This window comes from Panthera pardus, unplaced genomic scaffold (genome assembly GCF_024362965.1).
Source record: "Panthera pardus isolate Hobbes unplaced genomic scaffold, ASM2436296v1 HiC_scaffold_10, whole genome shotgun sequence".
In the NCBI taxonomy this organism is placed as follows: Eukaryota; Metazoa; Chordata; class Mammalia; order Carnivora; family Felidae; genus Panthera; species Panthera pardus.
In genome coordinates, this window is record NW_026526655.1 from 13,398,268 (window position 1) to 13,419,561 (window position 21,294).

A 21,294-nucleotide genomic window follows, 5' to 3' on the forward strand; every position below is an offset into this window, starting at 1 on the left:
AAACGTTGCAGAAAAGCCAACCAAGTAGTAAATGGCATGGAGGGGAGGTGGGACTCCAGCCCTGAGTATCCTTGTACAAACTACGTGCAAAAATTCCTCCTCTTCTGAATCGAGGTCATCCCTGTGTACCGATCGGCTCAGCGCTCAGACGTGATGGTGCGCACACCCTTCGTGTCGTTGAGGGACACGGAGGTCATCATGACAAGCTTTGGTGAACCTCCGAACAATGCCCTCCCCTTTTCCAGATCTGACATGTGGCCCCACCCTTATCCTTGGGAGACCTAGGCTTCAGAGAGCAGAGGTGAAACCTCCCTCAGCCACCCTGACATTAGTTTCTATGCTAATCATCTCAGGGATGAAAAGGAATTTTCCTCCACAGATGACTCAAGCCCTTTACAGGAAAGGTTGTAGGTAATGACATCTTTTGCTGACTACAGTAGTACTTTTTCCAGATATGAGCACTTAGGTATCTCAGTGTAAGTGAATTAAGATTTGAAACCCTTTCATGAGAGCAATCAGAGAGCTTCAGTGTCCAGTCAGTACCACGCTCTGTTTCCAGCAGCTTCTTCACCCATGCCCCACCACTACCCTGCCAGGAACATGAGAAGAAGCACCTTATTAGGAATCCCTTTTATCCCTTTTGTCCAAACTCTACGGACTCCCCATAGAGCTTACAAACATTTGCCAGATATGCATGCAAATCTGAAATTATAAGACCATCAGACATACGATGGATAGTTCTCTCCTGGCAATGAGAATAGTGGATGATGCAAACCTAAAATGGTACAATTACATGGTAGATCATTGCTCTCCATCGTTTTCCCATCTTTTGAATCCACGGGAGGGAGAGAGACCATAATTCGGTGTTTTCAGAAGAAGTGGATGCATTCCCTGAGTAGAACCCTGTCTCCCTTCCATGGTGCTCATATACAGAGCCATTCTGGGGAAGGGGAAAAAACAGTGAGGCTTTAAAGCCTCACGACACCCAGCAATTTACAATAAACTATATCCCATTAATCTGTAACACTCGACACGCTAGTGTGAAATCCAGGGTCTTTTAGGCTAAAACCTAAAGCAAAGGAATATGCTACCCTTGCAAGATCCCAGCTCCTGAACCCAGACATCGACTAGCTGTGCAAATTTCAAACCCTCTGATGTGTGTGTCTCTCATTATAAATCAGGGCTGTGAACCCCAATCTAGCAGAGTTGTCGTGAAGTTCAGTGATATGAGACAAAATGCCCAGGGACGCCTGGGTGGCTCAGTTTGTTAAGCGTCCGACTTTGGTTCAGGTTCATGGGTTCGAGGCCTGCATCGGGCTCTGTGATGACAGCTCAAGGCTTGGAGCCTGCTTCGGATTCTGTCTCTCTCTCTCTCTCTCTCTCTCTCTCTCTCTGCCCATCCCCCATTCACACTCTGTCTCTCTCTCTCTCTCTCAAAAGTAAATTTAAAAAATGCCCAACACCACACTTAATATTACAAGGCAGTTGCAATTAGAAATAATGCTAACTGTGGGGCGCCTGGGTGGCTCAGTCGGTTAAGTGTCCGACTTCGGCTCAGGTCACAATCTCGCGGTCCGCGGGTTCGAGCCCCGCGTCGGGCTCTGGGCTGATGGCTCGGAGCCTGGAGCCTGCTTCCAATTCTGTGTTTCCCTCTCTCTCTGCCCCTCCCCCGTTCATGCTGTGTCTCTCTCTGTCTGAAAAATAAATAAACGTTAAAAAAAAAAATTAAAAAAAAAAAAAAAGAAAGAATGCTAACTGATATGTCTAAGTGGTGGGCATCATGATAAATGCTACTCAACATCATCACATTTAACCCAATAAGAACCTTATGAGGTAGATACACTTATTAACACTTGGGTTGCCAGATAGAATCCAGGATGCCCAGTTCAATCTGAATTTAACGTGCCCTCCGGTATCTTGGACATACCGAACACTAAAAAAATTTGTGTTTATCTACATTCAAATATAACAGAGTATAATGTGTTTTTATTTGCTAAGCCTGACAACCCTCTATTATGCCCATCAAATGTAGACATAGAACACTGATGACATGTGCCCAGGGTCACAAAGCTCGCAAGTTGTTAAAAAGAGATTTGACTCCATCAGTGTTTTCAGAGCCAGGCCACTGGAAGCTTAGGTTATGCCATTACCATCACCGTTGCCATACCAGGCAGCAGCAATAAATTCAGGGTGCCGGGGTTACTCTGCGCTCTTACTTGGGATCCCGGGAGAGTGAGTCTGGCTCTTCCCAATCGGGGATTTCTGACTTAAGGGATTCCAGCAAGAATCCAGGCAGTGAAGCCAACAAGAAGAACAGAAGAGATGAGGTGAGGAAGCTTCTACAGCTCTTGTCACTTATGCTGACTTGACCAAGGCCAGCCCTATGAGGAGACTCTTTATCCTTGACCTGGAGGTCCAATTTCCCATCACACACTCTCGCTTGATGGGAACTCCCAAATTTGCCCAACAGCATCACCAGCTAAGTTACTAAATAATAGGTCCAGGTCTCAAACAAGTCTGTATACTTATCAACGAACACTGATCTGAAATATCCTTCTTCAGTGTGAAGAAACACAGCAAGAGCCAAAAAACACTTAGCAACCATGTTTTTAACTCATGAAGAGTGGGTTCCATCCCAATCCTTCCCCAATACTAAGGACTATATAATAGATGTATCTGGAAATCTCTTTCAGTAGCTAAATTGGGTCACCTGACATAGAAAATGTTCTTCTCTGGGTCTTTCTATTCAACCTGAAACTAGCAGACTTCGAGGAGAAGGAGAATGAAAGAATGGTATTTTACTAAATGCAATCGTTACTACAGTCGCTGAGCCTGCAATAAATTGCTCTCTGACCCTTTTTTTGTTCTCTTTTGCACGTTACTTTGCGTGGTAAGCCAGCCTATGGGAGTGGCTCCTCTCACATGGCTGGTACAAACACCTCGTAGTTACAGGCTTCCCCTGTAATGGAGAAAGTGAGTGATTGATTCGGGTTGTTTCCTTGACCTTGAGGGAAATATGAAATCACTGGTGTAAGGAAAAAACACAAAACTTCCGCCCCCAGGAGGTCTGCTGATTCCACCAATTGTGATTAGCTACAAATTGACTGAAAGGCAACAGATATGCAGAAAAGGCCAAGAAAGCGTCGAACCCCATTCTGTAGCTTGTTCAATCATGAAGGGGGAAATAACCATTTGTCCCAGCCTCCTGTATCATGTTCTTTTGCTACAGGCAGAACCACAAGCTAACGCCAACACAGATATTTCTGTCCCTTTCCTATCACGGTCAGCGTGAATTATAGCAACATTGTGTAAGGAATTGGCTTGTATCGAGGTAGTCCTGGAACTTCATAAAGGACTTCCTGAGTACAGAATAGATTTTACAATGTCTGAGAAGCAAATTATGCACCACGGTACCCAGATAGGTCCTATTCATCTTCAGCCCTTGACGATAAGACGTTGGCTGGGAATGCTAAGGTCTGAGGTCTTCTCCTACTGGCACCTGTGCCTTCTGCATAATCTCAGACAAGACCGGGACAGGAGCTTCTCTGGAATGTGTATATCCACACATAGCATGCATATATTTTCCAGTCCTATGTGGTCTGAGTTGAATTGTGTCCCCCCCCAAAAGATACACTGAAGCGCCTGTGAATGAGACCTTGAAGTCTTTGTAGACGTAATCAAGTTAAGATAAGCTCGTACTGGATTAAGGTGGACCCTAAATCCAATCGTCGTCATTCTTGTAAGGCCACACAGAGACACGTAAAGCGGGAAGAAGGCCTGCTAAGGCAAAGGCAAGGAGCATCAAGTGTGGCCAGCAAGCTAGAAAAGCCAAGGAAGGCTCCATCTCCAGAGCCTCCAGGGAGGTTGGCCCTGCAACCCCTTGATCTCAGACCTTTGGCTTCCGGGGATTTGAGAGAATACATTTCTGTTGTTTGAAGCCACCCAGTCATGGTGATTGCTTACAGCAGCCCCAGGGAGTGAATGCACTATGCACCCGCGTATAAAATGTATGAGGAAGATACGATTGGGGGGTGATGGGGGGGAAGTCATAAGAAAAAATCTGTCTCTTGTCTTCTAGACCTAGAATCTAATTGAGAGAATCGGTCAAAATAGCCAAGTTTCCGGCAAGCAACTGCAAGGCCAAGCCCCGTCACGTGCCCGATTTTAGAGGACGAATTAGAACCATAAAGGACAAAATCAATTTTCAAAAGGAATGATTAGGTCAACGTATTGCGAGACCTGAAACTTCAAGAGCTTCTTTGACAGCGTGAACACTACAGGGCCCCAAAGACCTAACCAAGAACTCCCTGGCTCTTACCAGATGTGCCCATCACCCAACAGGAAAGACTCCCCACCCAGCTGGTACCCCTATCTCGTCCTCAACCTGAGGGGTCTGACTTCCTCGCCAGCCCACACAGTTACTCAAACAAGCCAACCACGTCCTCCCACAGAGACCAGGTACCCCATCCACGTGGCACAATAAAGCCTGCCTCTCGTGGCCTGCGCACTTTCGCTCTGCCCCCAGTGCAATCCCCAGGTGGCCCCGTAGGGTGCACGGTGTCCTTCTCCCTGGGACTGTGAGTACATGTGATTGATAAACTGCTGTCCATCCCACCATCCAAGATCACGTGTCCTGCCCCCCTGCAATCTCCAGAACCCTAAGGCAGGAAGGAATACGTCCCTCACCAACGAGATGAAGAAGAGGCGAATAGAACAGCCAGGGAAGATCATTCATTAGGGAAATCAGAAGACTTCTGGGAGAGATGCATTTGAACCGGATCTTGAAAAAGAGTAACAAGACCACGACCAGTAAACGGCAATTCGTGAAGAAAATATGGAAAATAACAACACAAACATGTTAACAAAGGAAGAAATTAACAAACTGAAAACGGAGGCATCCGCTCCATCATTGGAGTGGCAAGGACCACCTTGCCAGCCAGGAGTGGTTGGACTAGAACCACGGCACAGAGCCCGGTCTCACCAACCCGAGAGAGGATATGGCAGAGACCCAGGTCCGGTGGAATTACTTTCAAATAAAATTTCCAGACCATATCCAGGGATTAAATATGTCTGGAACTAAGAAGTGTAGGAGAAAATTAATCTGGCTTTTTCAGTTGGGACACATGAGTTTCCTGTGATTTTTTTCTATACTTCCCAGAATTCTACAAACATTGGCGTGGGATAAAATCAAGCCAGTTGTGAAACTCTACAGATGGCAGGCACCTAAGCCCATGAAAAATTTGTCAGCAGGCTGTATAATTTTTGTCCGATACATATTCTTACCAGACAAACAAACACATAACAAGAACAACAACACAACCCTAACCTTAAACTTCCTGGTTTCTCTGTAAGAGAAATTGGACAGCATTCTACTAATATTTTCCTCTTCCATGTAACACAGAAAGTTTCTAATGTTTTAATGAATTCGATTTACTGGTACTTTATCCAGACGATTGGGTTCAGTGCTTATGTATTACCTTTGTTTTTTTCTGTATTCAAGGACAACAAAGACTGTGTACTATAGTCTCCTGACGTCAACTTTTGAGAACCACAGGCAAGATTTCTTAAAACATCCTTTTAGGCCAATGAATGATCGTCTCTCCTAAAAAGTAGAAAAATGGACTTATTTGAGTATCCTTTACATTTTTGTCTGCCTTTTTCAAATGTGTTTTATGGGAATTAGTGACATAGCTACCATATGAGCAGCTGTAAGAGAAGGGAGAGAGTTCATGGAGCTGAATTACTCTAAATAATTAGTTCCTGGCTATGTTCTTGAAAGCCAATCTTATTGAGGTATAATTTACCTACAATAAAATGGACCTATTTCAAGCTTAAAAAATAAATAAAATAAGGGGTGCTGGGTGGCTCAGTCAGTTAAGCGTCCGACTTCAGCTCAGGTCACGATCTCATGGTTTGTGCGTTTGAACCCCACGTCTGGCTCTGTGCTGACAGCTCAGAGCCTGGAGCCTGCTTCGGATTCTGTGTCTCCCTCTCTCTCTGCCCCTCCCCTGTTCACACTCTGTCTCTCTCCCTCTCTCAAAAAAAAAAACACTAAAAAATTTTTTTAAAGAATAAATACAACTTCCCACATCTGCCACCCAGAATGTGTATTATATATATTTAAATAATATACTACAGTATTATGTGACATGTGTATGATACATGTGCTGTATATATATTTACATAATAGACTGTATGTGTATATATCGTATATGTATTTACAACCTCATGGGTCTCGCTTCCTTGCCAGTGCACATAATTACTCAAATAAGCATATATATACTACATGTATATATTATACTACACGTGTATATATATAATTTATGGTACAATATAATATATTATACATCTTTGTTTTCAAAAATTTGGCAAACATACTTTATTTTTAAATTACTAATGTATAGTTAAATAGAATATAAGACACATAACATTATCTGTTATGTACACAATACAATATTTTATAATACAACACATAATGAAATGTTTACGTATGCATATACGCATGGCTGTATGACAGAGGAAGAGGTAAGGACGTGTGTATATAATGCAACCCTGAGTACACTTTTGGGGATTTTGATGATCAATGACCAATGAGATAAACAAAGGCTGTGAAGAGGACGATGCTCTAAAATATCTAACATCACACAGGTTATTCCATTCATTTTCACATTATAAGGACTTTAACAAATCCTTTGGAGAAGTTACATCACTAGAATTTTAAGGAAAGAGGGTCCGTCCACAGATAAAATGATATTTACTTTTGTCTATTTGTCTATTCAGCAAAGCAGGGTTGTTTTTATTTTTTATGTATCTTTTAAAAATTTTTTAATGTTTTATTTATTTTTGAGAGACAGAGAGAGACAGAACATGAGCAGGGGAAGGGCAGAGAGAGACACACACACACAGAATCCGAAGCAGGCTCCAGGCTCCAAGCTGTCAGCACAGAGCCTGATGCGGGGCTCGAACCCGCAAACTGGGAGATCATGACCTGAGTCAAAGTCTGACGCTCAACCGACTGAGCTACCCAGGCGCCCCAAGCAGGGTTGTTTTTAAAGCACAATGGACATTTTACGACTAGTTTCTGCTCTCAACCTGATCAGCTGTAGCCATGTTGTCATAGAGAATACGGCCTAAATCTCATATGGTCTAACCTTTTTTTATGCCCAATTACATATCATATTTTGTCCAATTGTTCTTACCTTTCAGAGGTTATAATATTAATGGCATACGAGGAGAAGCTTGATATTAATTATAAATTGGTTTGGAAACCCCAGATTTGCTGACATTTGCATAATGGCTTTCTTTTGTTCCTTTTATTCCCAGATAATTGAGTTAGAGTATCTCCCTTAAACAAATAACCTTTCGGGAAGACAACTGGACCTCATTATAACCCAAAAATAAGAGTAGGTGAGACAAAGTAAAGGAATGTTTCTTTTCTCCAATCTGGAACAGAGATTCTAGAATTTAGAGTTTCCAAGCTTGGCCCTCGAATTAAAACAAAAGCAGAAACAAAAACACTGTATTGCAATCTATTTGGAAATTAAACAGACAAGGGACACTAGTGACCGTTGTCAACCTGTGTCTGCTAATCAGGTTTCTGCAGTTCCCCTGCCCCAAAGTGGATGTGGGTAAGAGAGTCTTGGGGTGGGATGTGGTCAGATTTCATTGGTCAACCTTGTCCTACCTTTCTACCATTCGAATGGATCAGGCACAGACCCCGAAGTGCTAGAAAGCTCAACTCCCCCAAAACACTCTCACCCCTGACCCGTCCATGACACTCCAATTATTTTTATTATTTAATCAAATAATAAGAACTTCTTTCTTAAAATTCCAAAAGAGTGTTTATGTGTCTCGGAATAATTCTGCACCATCAGTTCATGGCTCACAGGTATCACTTCACTTCCCCCCTTCCGTTTTGATCACATTTGTTTTTGTATTTCTGTTATGTTGATTTTCTCAAAGGACAATACTTTTTACCTTCAGCATTTGTATTCTTTCTGCACCTTTGATTATTTTGTGTTCGAGGGTCATTCCTGTGTCGTGTTGATTCATTGGTTTTGTTCATGCTTAGATGGCCCTGTTATTCTCATCCTGCTTCTAGACTTCTCAACGTATCCTCCACAAAAGGTTATGAAGTGTCTTCTACTCTACTTGGGTGTGCCTGGATTGCTCTTTTAATCAGATTTTCATCTCTTTTTCTGCCTTCAGCATTTCTGTTTGGGACTGTGAGTCTGGTTGATTTTAAAAATCCATCAGACTCCTTCAGCAGAGTGACCCGTACTTTCATATTCTGTTGAACTATCTCATGTATTTTTACATTCATTTTATGTGCACGCTACCCTAATCCACTAATCTCTGGTAATGTTATGCTATCCCTTCTCTCTTTTTTTCTATTGACAACTACATTTAAACCACATATTGCTACACAGCCTAGTAATTATCATGTCTTCATGGGTTTTAGGTGAGCATCGATGCAGCATGGTGTATCAATCCACTCTACCTCTGAAGGAAGAGCATGTACATACACTTCCCATTGAAAAATAGCACCGCAAAACCTAAAACCGATATCAAGTATGGGTTTTAAAACACTGGGGAAAAAAGAAGACTCTAAGGGTGAGGAAAAGGATACAAAATAAATGGATTCCATTCAAATCTGCCATTTGATACCAAAACATGATTTTGCTGTATACCTTTCAAATCCACATGTTTCAACAAGATTTAAAAAGACAAAACCTACAGATAAATCGCCATTTAGTTTAAGATATTCGGCTCCTATTTTTTGCAAGTTGTAACGGCCACACTTGCGTCAGTTTGCCATGCAAAAGCTAAACCTTTTTTTCATAGAATTCGAGATGTTACCATACAAATAAAGACATTCTAGCCAGTATTAACACCTACCCCAATGATTGTTCCATACAATAAATTAATGTGCTATATTACTTAAGGTTTTGTTTCATGCTTAATTATAGGTTCCCACACTTAATTACAAATTAAAGACAATAATCAAGCCTCACTCGAAACCACTGAGACTAATGAATTTCCTATCTGTCACAGCAGGAAGCTTCCTTCATACATTTTCTCACCTCCAGACCAGGTTTGGTGCCTTACTTATATGTTCTCATAACACAATGTTTTTTCTCTTTCATAGCACTTAACACAATCATAATTGTCTTAAAGATCGATGCAATTCTCAGCTGAAGTCTGTCTTCCCTCCTGCCCCCTTCTGAGACCCGCGTGAGCACAGACCCAGACCTGCCTTGCTTAATGCGTGCCACTGATAACAGCTCAATAAATATCTGTAGACTGAATGTGGAATGAAAGCCAGTGTTACATACGAAAATTATGGCTACAAAACTCCTATTACAGAACACTTTGACCAGCTGAAGACCGGCACTTTTGTGAATGAAACCGTAAGTCCAAAATGCTCCCACTTCATAGCAAATACTCAGCTGCAACTACCATAGCAAAAAGTCATCTCCTAGAATATTTTACACATAAGCAATGTTATTTAGGAGCCTTTGGGTAAATGCCTTTATTTTTTATTTTTTTTTTAATTCTTTTTTAACATTTATTTATTTTTGAGACAGAGAGAGACAGAGCATGAACAGGGGAGGGGCAGAGAGAGAGGGAGACACAGAATCTGAAACAGGCTCCAGGCTCTGAGCTGTCAGCACAGAGCCTGATGCGGGGCTCGAACTCACGGACCGTGAGATCATGACCTGAGCCGAAGTCGGACGCTCAACCAACCGAGCCACCCAGGCGCCCCGGGTAAATGCCTTTAAGTAGATGGGGTAAATGAACAAACTGAAAAGTAAGTGCTGACCTGGAGTTTAGTTCATCACGTTGGCCAACAGTATACAATTGAACATATTAAGGCCTCTCAGGGAGAGTAGCGTTATACCTTGAAATGAACAATTTTTGAACGGTGATCCCATTATGAGATACAAGTCAAGTCTTACAGCTGGTCATTCTACAAAAAATGTTCTGAGAGAGAGTCATTAGTTCTTTTGTACAGTTTTGCAGTGGGCCAAGCACTATTTGCAATGCTTTTCTCTCCCTTTTATGTTATGTGTGTACGAAATCTCAATATAGATGCTTATATAGTTCACTCTATAAAGCACAGCTGTGAGATTATTGCTTACTATTACATTAAAGAAAGAAACACAATCGAGAGGCCTGGATACAGTGAATAACTGATGAGAGCTATGATTGAAATGTCTTTTTCCACATTTCCAAATGTAGTAGCAAAAAGGAGGTCATTTGCATATGCTATGGGAGTGGAATACAATCTTAATAATTTGTGCATTTTAAACCAAATCTGGTTTTTGCTATTATTATCTGCATTAATCAAACTATAACTTCATAATTTCCTGTTATTATTACTCCAGTCGCCATCCTATCACTTAAAAAAATTAGAGAGTGGGTGTTGTGGACATTATTTACAATCAAATGTTGACATACACATTTCATTACTGAGCCAGTTCCTCTACTTAACAAAATAGAACCAGTTTTAAGAAGAAAAAGAAAGGAGAAGGGAGGGAGGACAAAGACAAAGAATTGGGGGAAGAAGGAAATTGAGGGATGGGGAGAGAGAGAAGTAAAGGAAGAAAGGAAGGAGGAGGGTAAAGGAGGAGGGGAGAAAAAGAATGGCTCTTAACATCCTGAAATTGCTAATTGAAAGCTATAGCTAGCCCTCTGCTGCAACCTGCTGGCTGACTGGAGAACTACAGGTAAGAAAACTGTACTAGCAGTAACAAATTTATTATACGTTGTTCATTTTAAATCCAGCAGTCTCATTTATTACACATAATCCAATGAAAGATGCAAGAAACAAAGCATCCATGTTGTCTCTCAATTAAGAAATAGATTAACTCTTTGCAAACCGTAATGTATTTCCTTAGGTAGGATATGTAGGGCTGATATTCCAAATCAGAAAGTAATAACCTGGCTCCCAGCCAATCTCCATTAGTTGAAGGCTTACTTCAGAGAAGCTCATTTTTACACAGATAAAATGAGCTCCTGATGGGGACAGAGCACACATGAAAATCACTGTATAAGGGGAGACTGTGCTCAACATCATGTTGAGGATATGTATTCGCCCACCAGCTCTGAGACTACATCTGAATATTTTAAGTACCTGAAAGTTTTGAAAAAAAAAAAAAGGCAAAGCTTCTATTATAGAATGTCCAGAAAGTTGTTTGATGGAATTCTAGGTGGAAGTAGACATGATGTTTAGGGGTAAACTTTTTCTCTGTGCAGGCAAGGCTCACTGGTGAATTCTCATAGTCAAAACTCAAGAATTCACTCACTCATCAGAAGGAAGGAAGCCATGGGAGGCTAAAAATGTGTTTAATAATACAAAGGATTTTTAACTGGAGGAGGAGGGTTTTCTGTCAGGAATACACATACACACAGGATTATGTTATGAGAATTTATGTTTTTCCTAGTAGGCTAGAGGATGGGACTTGAGAGCCTCTGGAGCAAAGGGAAAGAAACATTGAAACCGAGAGGCTAATGTTGGCCAGAAAGGTTCCACATAGATTATGGTGTCCAGGACCCCAGAGAAGAAAGGCACCATGGAATCAGTGACTTGACTCTCAGGTAAGCTTTCTTCCCATATTGCAAACATCTTATAATCTCTTCAAATGTTCAGTCCAGTGTTAATCACCACAGCTTGCTGAGGTCTTGGTTTCCCAAATTAAAAATTAAGTCCCTTCAAATACAAATTTCGAAGAAAATCTTTAATGTAATGGGTTTTCACAACTTCTGAATTTTTACGTACATTCCCTCAACTTGTAAAGTATGCAGGCAATTTTGAAATGAAGGAGGGTGTCATAGATTAGCAGCTGGGTCCAGAATGACTTCATTGCAAGAGAATAAACTTTGGGGTGTGGATAGAGAAAAAGCTCTCCTTAGTGACAAAGGAGGCTTTCTTGGTGACTGTGGAGAATGAAAATTTGAATGAGATTGAAAAATGTTCTTGTTCCAAAGAGCTATGATAAACTAACACCAATAATAATAACATCATTTAATAACTAAGTAGTATGTCCATTCTAGAACTAAATTCCTAACAACCCTCATGAAAATTTTATCACGTGCCTTTGTTATATTTATACAGGCAAGAAAATTGAACCTTGGAAGAGCACCACTCATGTCTTACCCTTAGTATTTCCTCAGCAATATTTTCTGCAGCAATGCATGAGCCATAGTGGTTGGTTCTCAAAAGAACGTAGAGTCACTCTGGATTTTCCATAAGATACTATCATCTCAAGCCTCTTTTTAAAAAGGAGGGAGAGGGGCGCCTGGGTGGCTTGGTCGGTTAAGCGTCCAGCTTCGGCTCAGGTCATGATCTCACGGTCTGTGATTTCGAGCCCCGCGTCGGGCTCTGTGCTGACAGCTCAGAGCCTGGAGCCTGTTTCAGATTCTGTGTCTCCCTCTCTCTCTGCCCCTCCCCTGTTCATCCTCTGTCTCTCTCTGTCTCAAAAATAAATAAACGTTAAAAAAATTTAAAAAAAAAAAGGAGGGAGAGGAGGGGACCTGGGTGGCTCAGTCAGTTAAGCATCAGACTCTGGGTTTCAGCTCAGGTCATGGTTTCATGATTTTGTGGGTTCAAGTCCCGCACTGGGCTCTGCGCTGACAGCATGGAGCCTTCTTGGGATTCTCTCTCTCTCTCTCTCTCTGCCCTTACCCCACTCGTACTGTCTCTGTCTCTCTCAAAATAAATATATAAACATAAATTTTTTTTTTTTAATTTTTTTTTAATGTTTATTTATTTTTGAGACAAAGAGAGACAGAGCATGAACGGGGCAGGGTCAGAGAGAGGGAGACACAGAATCTGAAACAGGCTCCAGGCTCTGAGCTGTCAGCACAGAGCCCGACGCGGGGCTCGAACTCACGGACCGCGAGATCATGACCTGAGCCGAAATCGGCCGCTTAACCGACTGAGCCACCCAGGCGCCCCCATAAAAAAAATTTTTTAAAGGAAGGAGAGGAATACATATATCTGTTATATATTATATACTTTATATTATATAATATATCATGATATATTGTACACTATATATTATATACATTATATTACATATTTATACTTTATACTATATATGATGTATCATATGATATACTATATACATTATATTATATATTATAGACATATAATACACACATTATATATGTAATATATAGTATATTCATTTCTTCCAGCGCTGTTTGGAATAAGGAGGTGATATGTAAATGACCATAAATCTATAAATGGTTTATGATATACCTGTTGAAACATTATAACATGCCTACAATTAAACTTAAAAAGAACTATATAACCAGTAGCAACATAAATCAGAATAAAATGGTAAGAAACAATTCAAAACTATTTTTAAACAACAATTCATCAGTGGTGAAATATTGTCATTATACAAACATGAGAAACCTGTGTAAAGGAATGGGCTGATAGTCTTCTAGTTCCTTTTTCTTAAAATGCTGCTTTATGCTATCGTGTTTGTGTAATAAATAAATACATGCACAGGGCATCAGTTCGGCTCCTGTGGGAAGCAAATGCCAAGGCGAGATTCCGCACACGAGATTTGCTGGAAGAAGGCCCGAGAAGGCTGAGGACGAGGCCCCGGGAGGGCAGGTGGAGTCCCCAGACAGCGGTGCAACCCTGACACCGGGAAGGGGAGGGACAGGAAGGAGGAGAGGTCGTGTGTCTCAGGCTGCTGTGTCACCGCAAGAAAGTTTGGACATGCTAATGGGGAGCTCTTGAGCTGACGTCATCCCTTAGAGGAGGCCCATGTTTGGCAGGAAGAGGCCTGCACTTCCACCAGTGGCCCTCGGCCGGGGAACGGCCCAGGGGACGACGGGCTTCAGCATGAACACAGTGGTGGTTCCCAGAGGGCACCTGGGGCTCTCACTATGCCCTGGAGCAGGTCCGGGCTGAGCCCCCACAGCGGCTACACTGCGAGTATACATCATCGAGTGTGTGCTCCTACTTCCAGTGGCAAGTTTTTTCTTTACATCTTGGATCCATTTCCACCCTGATTACTCTCTGCCCCAGTGTCCTGGGCTTAGGCTTATTTCGCTCACAATTTAATTATACGTGCGGTTCATACAACATACCATGTCCCGGGGGTTTTTGATTCTCTTCAGTTTTTGTCCTGTGACCTGGTATATCAGTTGAAATGGTATGTCACTCACTAACAATGACAAGTTTCTAACTCTATCCAAAAGGCCTTGGTTGGGGGGTGGGGGTGGGAGACCCACAGACAAACATGCTAAGTCAACTTGAAAAGAAAAAACAAGTAAAAATAAAAAGAAACAAAATGGAAATAACCCATGTCGAGGGCTTAGAAACCCCACAATGTACAGAAAAAAACGTCAGTTCTTATAGTCTATCTCTGATATTTTCAGTTTACAGAAAGTTTTTCTTTTACTTTTTATAAGTGAGGGAGACCTGCGCTCTTTGGATTCTGTAATACTCTCCTGCTAACGTTGCCAGCTTCTAGAACATGACCTAGAAAGTATAACATTTCACAAGTTAGCGTTTCCTTAAATCAGCTAAGGCAGCTCATTCTGATGCATACGATTTCTCTTCTCTCTGAATAAGGAATCATCCATGATGGGTGCAAGCTTTTCAATAGAATACTCACCTTCAGTACCTGCCATGTACTTTATGTACTAAGTGGAAAAAGCAAAACTAACAATTTTGTCCTCCTTTAATTATTAGCCACTTGAGAGAATGCTTCCTACTTAAAATAATCTTACCAGGAGGCTGGATTATGAGACTTCTTCATTAGTTGAATCGTAGCAAAGAGAGAACAAATAGGACTCTAGAGTAGCTCTTGACAGAGGAACTGGAACGACCCAGAGACTCCTCTTTAAGAAGAACCTGCTGAAGAGTAATTGTTAACCTTGGGTACCTCGTGCATTAAGGAAAAAACGATGGCTCCGAAAAGGGACTTTAACTTATTTCTTAACAGATGTGCCAGTTAGACAACATTTGGCCACTTGAATAAAATGGATTGAGTGACAGGAGCAGGTTAATAATTCCCACATAAGGACAAAGTCGGGGTCCATTGAAAAATTAGTGATGTCATAGCTCTGAGTTCCTTCTTATTCACCTTCACCGCATGTTAGCTGAGACACATCATCTTCATGTGATATACCCAACGCTGGCAGGTGGGGACAAAGCCCTCTCTCCTAACAATTCTCTCTTCGCACTGGGGCAGAAAATCCCTCACAGAAGAATCCCAGAAGGCATCTGTCCCTTTTGTATCTCCTTGACAATACCTGGGTCATTTGGCTACACCAGCCCCAATTACTTGCAAAGTAGGATGGAAGTACCCCAATTCATTTAGTCCAATAATGATTCATCTCTTTTGTCTGTGGACATTGCCCAGCGATGCCAGTGCTAGCCTGAAGTTCTGGAAGCAAAGAGTAATGGAGTTTGGCAAACAGCTTTCAATGTGGCCAATGAACTGTGTCTCCCACGGCAGACAGCAAGTTTCCAAATATTTTGTAGATGCCCCCAACACAAAAATGCAATATTTGAGACAGATGAAAGCAGTGTAGCATCGGTTGAAGGGTGTGGGTAGAGTGGGTAGAGTTTTGCTCCTCTGTGCGCTTCTTTTCCCCCTGCCGGAACTCCTGGGGCACCTCTGCCCAATGTTCTGCACGGTTTGAAAACCACTGTCTTAGAATTGAAATAACTATGCAGAGAATTAAATGGAAACTACACCATGACCAAATGGGGTTCATCCCCAGAATGAAAAAATGGTTAACTCAGAAAGTGAATTAGTGTATCTTGCCAGATGTATAAGTAAACAAAAGAAGGATAAGAACCAATTCCTAATTAGCATTCCTTAGTGGAATAGGTTAGAACTGGATCTTTGTGATGATTTTTGTCCCTTTCTATGTCATATATAGATGTGGCAAAAGGCAGTTTCGGACCTAAAGAGTAGGTCTTTGAAAGAGTAGAAGCATCTTTGTCACATTCAGGAACAAGAGAAGAATATTTGAAATTAATTAATTTGGAAGACTGATCACTACATTTAAAAAAAAAATGTATAAGTACTCTCTCTTGAGGGGCTTGATTAGTGTCTTTAATTTGTAATTAAATGAGGGAACCTATAATGAAGCATGAAATAAAACCTGAAGTAATATATCACATTAATTCATTGTAAGGAGTAATCATTGGGGTAAGCGATAATACTAGATAGAACAACAATATATATGTTGGTGAGGAAGACGCAAATTCCATTATCTGTAGATGATATGATTGACTAGCTAGAATATTCAGATTAATGCTCTAAGAATAAATTTGACCCAAGCCATCCATGACCCACATGGAAGAATCCCCTTCCTTACTCCTCAAGCTCTCTGTTTTCATCATTTTGTGAGGCACTCATAGGTAGGCACTTCTTTTTTTTTTTTACAAATTATGAATTAATTGAATGAGTGGATACCTTTATCGCAAGACCTACTCAACCAGCTGTTACTAGGACGACTTTCAGATAAGCAATGGCATTTGAGCTGATACTATTTTGGAGGTTCCGGCTACCATCAGGGCAGTGCTAGGGTGACAGCAAAAGAGGTGAACGGGCAACATGAATTTGGGATGTATTTTGAATGTGGTGTTCATAGTTTGTCCCCCAAACTACAGTCTAAGACAAAGATTCAACTAGAAGTAGCTTACTTAGGAGGTTCAGGGCACACAAGTCAGTGTGGGTAAGTAAAACAGGAAAGGAAGGCCATGGGTAGTGGGATGTTATTAAGTCAAACCAGAGCTTACCCTCACGAGGAAATTTTGGAAAGCAGTTCAAGAGTCATTCCACGTGAGGCATCAGGTTCTGGAGTATTTACACACCAATCCCCGACAGTCATTGAGTGAGGACTGCTGAGTGGGTGGTAGAGAAGAGGGACAGAGGGCAGTGACAATCCCCCAGGACCTCCAACTACTTCACGTGTGGCCAGAGTGGCTTTCTGGGTTCAGGGAGAGCCCCCAGATCTACAGAGGCAGGCACTCTGGCTGCTGGGATTTAGCTGAAGCATACAGAAATGGCTGAGATGTCCCAGTTCTGGTAGGGGTGTGCAAGAGGAAATAGGGATCCGTGATAGATTGGACTGGAAAGTGAGGGACCAAGACAAGTCAAGGGTTACTCGTTGGTTGCTGTGTGACCACTGGGTGGGTGATGCTGAGATGCGGAAGAACTGGTAGATGATCAACATGGATCAAGGAAATGTGACAAAGGGACAGTCATGTGGGGCTGCATACACATGAGGCAGACCCCAGGAAACTCGCAGGAATCCTCGTTCACACCGGAGAAGGCCTACGGCTTATTGAGGTCCTGTGCGGCCTCCATTCTCGTGATCGGAAAATTATTGGAAATATGACCTTGTTTGTACCCACTGGGGCACGATACCTAGACTACGATTTACGTAATGAAAAGATTGCCGCCGTTTATACTCTGCAGAATTCAAAACCTGTGGAGAGAAAGGAACACGGAAATTAAATACGAGCATCTATAAAATCAACGGCAACATTCAATCTTCTTGCTGAACTGTTGTCAAACTGCATGACAATGACCCTCAGATCCTCTTCAATTCTCAGCGATCAAATACTAGACTTGGCTTACGTAAGGGTCATGATATAAAATTAGATTAAATCATTAAATTTAACAATTCCAGTTGACATTTTGCTGGGTTCACCATTGTAAAAGAAGGTAATCTTAAGGGTTGTGAGACGGCTGTTTTACAACTTTTCAAATGAGGCAATAAAGCCCATTGGGTTGTCAACCACATCTAAAACATAAACCATACAGAGGCGGGAGAAATGAAAACAAAGGTTCCTCCATCTTATAAAAAGAAAAATCTTTTCCCTGGCTCCCTGGTCATAAAACAATCCAATTTACATGGAAAATAAACTTAAAAGGAGATATGATAGAATCTTCTGGCAATATCTCCATCATAACCTTGAAACCCCGTCTCCAGTTATTTTCTCCTTTCCCCCTTTTCAATGTATCAGCTGACAGCTAAAATTGCCCTACAACCCCCTCTCACTTGACTCCTCTCTGACCCAATTCAGGCTTCCAAGTGGGGGAAACACAAAAGCTAAGCCAGCACTGGGCATTTGTTTACTTCTTTGTGTCTCAGCACAAATGATGATACCACTAGAAAGAGTCTGGGGAATAATGTTTCTTTGTTATGGTGTAGGCTGCGCACCTGTGGGGTCAGTGCATGCATTGTTTTGTGGGTTTCTCATATGCCAGACCAGATGAGAAAGCAATTCTTGTTATTGCTTTGTGATTCAATACACCAACCTATTTTTATTTCCACAAAATGGGGGGAGAAATGTGTGTGCAACTGAGTGCATACTTCAGAAATCTAGGCAGTTATTAATTTTGTTGTCTGCTTTACATTTTCTAGCAGCTGTTGATTAGGAAGATTCTGGACTGAAACGTTAATCGAGATTCTGTGAGATCCCATCAGTAAGTGCTGGTTTCACCATGGCACTATGAAAAATTGCTTCTATGAGAAAATTATTCAGACAACGTTAATGAATTCTCCACCATTCTACAAAACAATTTTTCCCCAGTATCCTGTCTTTGTGGTTGACCAAATAGAAAAATGTTTAAGCGGTAACAGAATTATCTGGAAAACAACTATTAAATAATTAGATTGAAAAAGTTGTTAGTCTATTCTTCTAATGACGCATTATATATTTTAGGCAGTGCACTGAAATATGTGAGTACAAAATTTATTACCCAAAATAATGCAATTTCTATTGAGACTCACTGGACATGAACCAATTATAGTTAATATGCTAAAGACATTAGTGGTAAATAACAATCCAGAATTACTCTAGTTCTGTGGATGATGGCGTGGTGTTCCATGACACCATCATGATGGTGACAGGGTGGAGAGTAGGGTTCCAGGGGAAACACACAACCAGAATCCTCCTGACATCACCCGCAGTCAAAAATTAAATTTGGCTCACCTACCAGACTTGAGATACAGTCTTAACCACACCCAGATTCTGCACATTTCCTTTCTGGGTTTGATTTCTGTGCCATAAATTGCTTGCTTCTCAGGGGCGCTGAGAATTAACCGCTGTCATATTTTTGGCGGTTTGGGAGAGGCAAGAGGAAATACATTCTCCCATCATCTGGCATTGACGGCCAACATTTACACTGAGCAATTTCATAAACAATGAAACATCTATTTCATTTGCACCACTGTTAGATAATCTTCGGCCTTGGGGATTTCTGGATTGCAGATGTGACAGAAATCAGATTTAAACAGCTTTTGAAACTGAAACGTTCCTTTGCATGGATACGAAATCCCAACCTTGTATTTCCACGATTCCTTCCGAACATTTTAAGAGAGGAACAGCAATTTGAAGGCAGTTATTTGATTTTGTTAAGGGTATTTGCTACCTATGACAACCTGCTTTATGGGGAAATGCTCTGTCTTTAGGCCATTGTGACGAAACAAATCCATGAGACACAGCAGGGGAAGGGGCTTGGCATCAGACAGAGCAAAGTTTAATTCTAGGGTCTCCTATTTAGGAGTGTTTATCCCTGAGCAAGATCCTTAAACTTTCAAAATGTTAAAAAAAAACCTTTCAGTTTTTTAATCTGTTTTTTAATACATAACAGACTTAAAAAGTTGGTTAAGTAACAATACATGAATGTACCTAGTGTACTGAAGGCACGTTGTCCAACGCGAAGAGTGACACAGTCTAAATGCAGTGTGCCTGTGCGAGAGTGTGCGGGTCCTGACAGCTAGCGATTCTGTGTCTGGGGATGACCACAGGAACAGGTGTTGTAGGTAGGGAAGTTGGGCCCTGTTGTTTAATCTAGAATGCAGAAGTGAGAACAGAGTGGTCTAAACTGTACCACACAATTAAGTTTAAGCAAAGGGGAAAGAGTGTCTTTTTGAACGCAAGATGTTAATTTCATGTAGAAAAAAAGATTTGGGGAAGGGGGGCGGGGCTGGAGAGACAGGAGTTGCCCTTGGGGAACTGATGAGACAAAAAAGGAAGGGGGCTCTGCATGAACCCCTTAGTAACTGGCAGTAGAGGAGGCCTACGGGGATGGAGGCAGCTGAAATTTATGATCTCTCTCTATTGCAGTTCAATTTCCGCACTTTAGAAACAATGTGTTACAGCTAATGATTTTTCTGTGGTATAATGTAATGCCTTGCCAATTTCCACCCTCTGGTATTCAGTAAAGGCTTATCAACAGCTAACTTCATGCTGATCCTACATTAACATAATCCTTAAGGATTAAAGAAAGGGGGTTATGACCCGTGGGGCCAGGGAGAGGGGTCCAGAGAAAACTGAATCACCAGGAAGATACAGTGATGAGATGGCCAGGTCCTGCCAAGGAGACCAGGGACACCTGGAATCAAAAGTTCAGTGTCACAGACCACAAACGTGATGTGAAAGCAACCTCGGAAATTTTCTAGCGATAGAAAATCGCTCTTAAAAGAGTGAATTGTTTACATTTATATCAGGGTGAGACTCACCATTTTGTACATTAAAAGTAAAGCCTGGGCACCCGGGGTGGCTCAGTTGGTTAAGCATCCGACTCTTGATCTCAGCTCAGGTTTTGATCTCAGGGTCGTGAGTTCAAGCCCTGCGCTGGACTCCATGCTGGGCGTGAAGCCTACTTCAATTAAATGCATAAATAAGATAAATAAAAATAAAACCCCCAGCTTCAGAAGTCGAGGCCATTTCAGTAATCTAAAGCATTAGTAAGATGAAATTTATACAAAGAGCTTGAGTTAGTTCTGAAGTAAGAAACTTTTAAAATTCTACAATTAAATTGATTTAATAGGCCTCGTTTGGTGGTATTCAAGTATTATTTTTCAAGCGTTAATGATCCACCTATAAGGCAGCTACACCGAGGGAGGAAAGAAGAAGGAAACCAAATGAGATAGAGCCCCCGCTCCGTGCCAGGCACCTTAGCTATCTCACTTCGTTCTTGAATCATTTCTACAAGCAGAATATTGTTCAGAAATGAGACAACTGATGCAGTGAGTGGCTGGGTAACTTGCCCCAATGATTCATTCAGTGGTGGCAGTGCAGGGATGGAGACCTGGGTCCCTTGACTCACACTGCCCCTGCTTGTTCCAGATCTCTCCAGCAGACTAGCAACCTCCCACACCCGCAAAGCAAGGCTGCTGCCTCGTCATTGCAAAGCACACACAAATACTTTTAATCTATTATAATTGCTCCCAGAGAAGAATGTGCGTCTGACTTCATTTATGGGGCTTTAATTCTCTAGGAGCTACTTAATA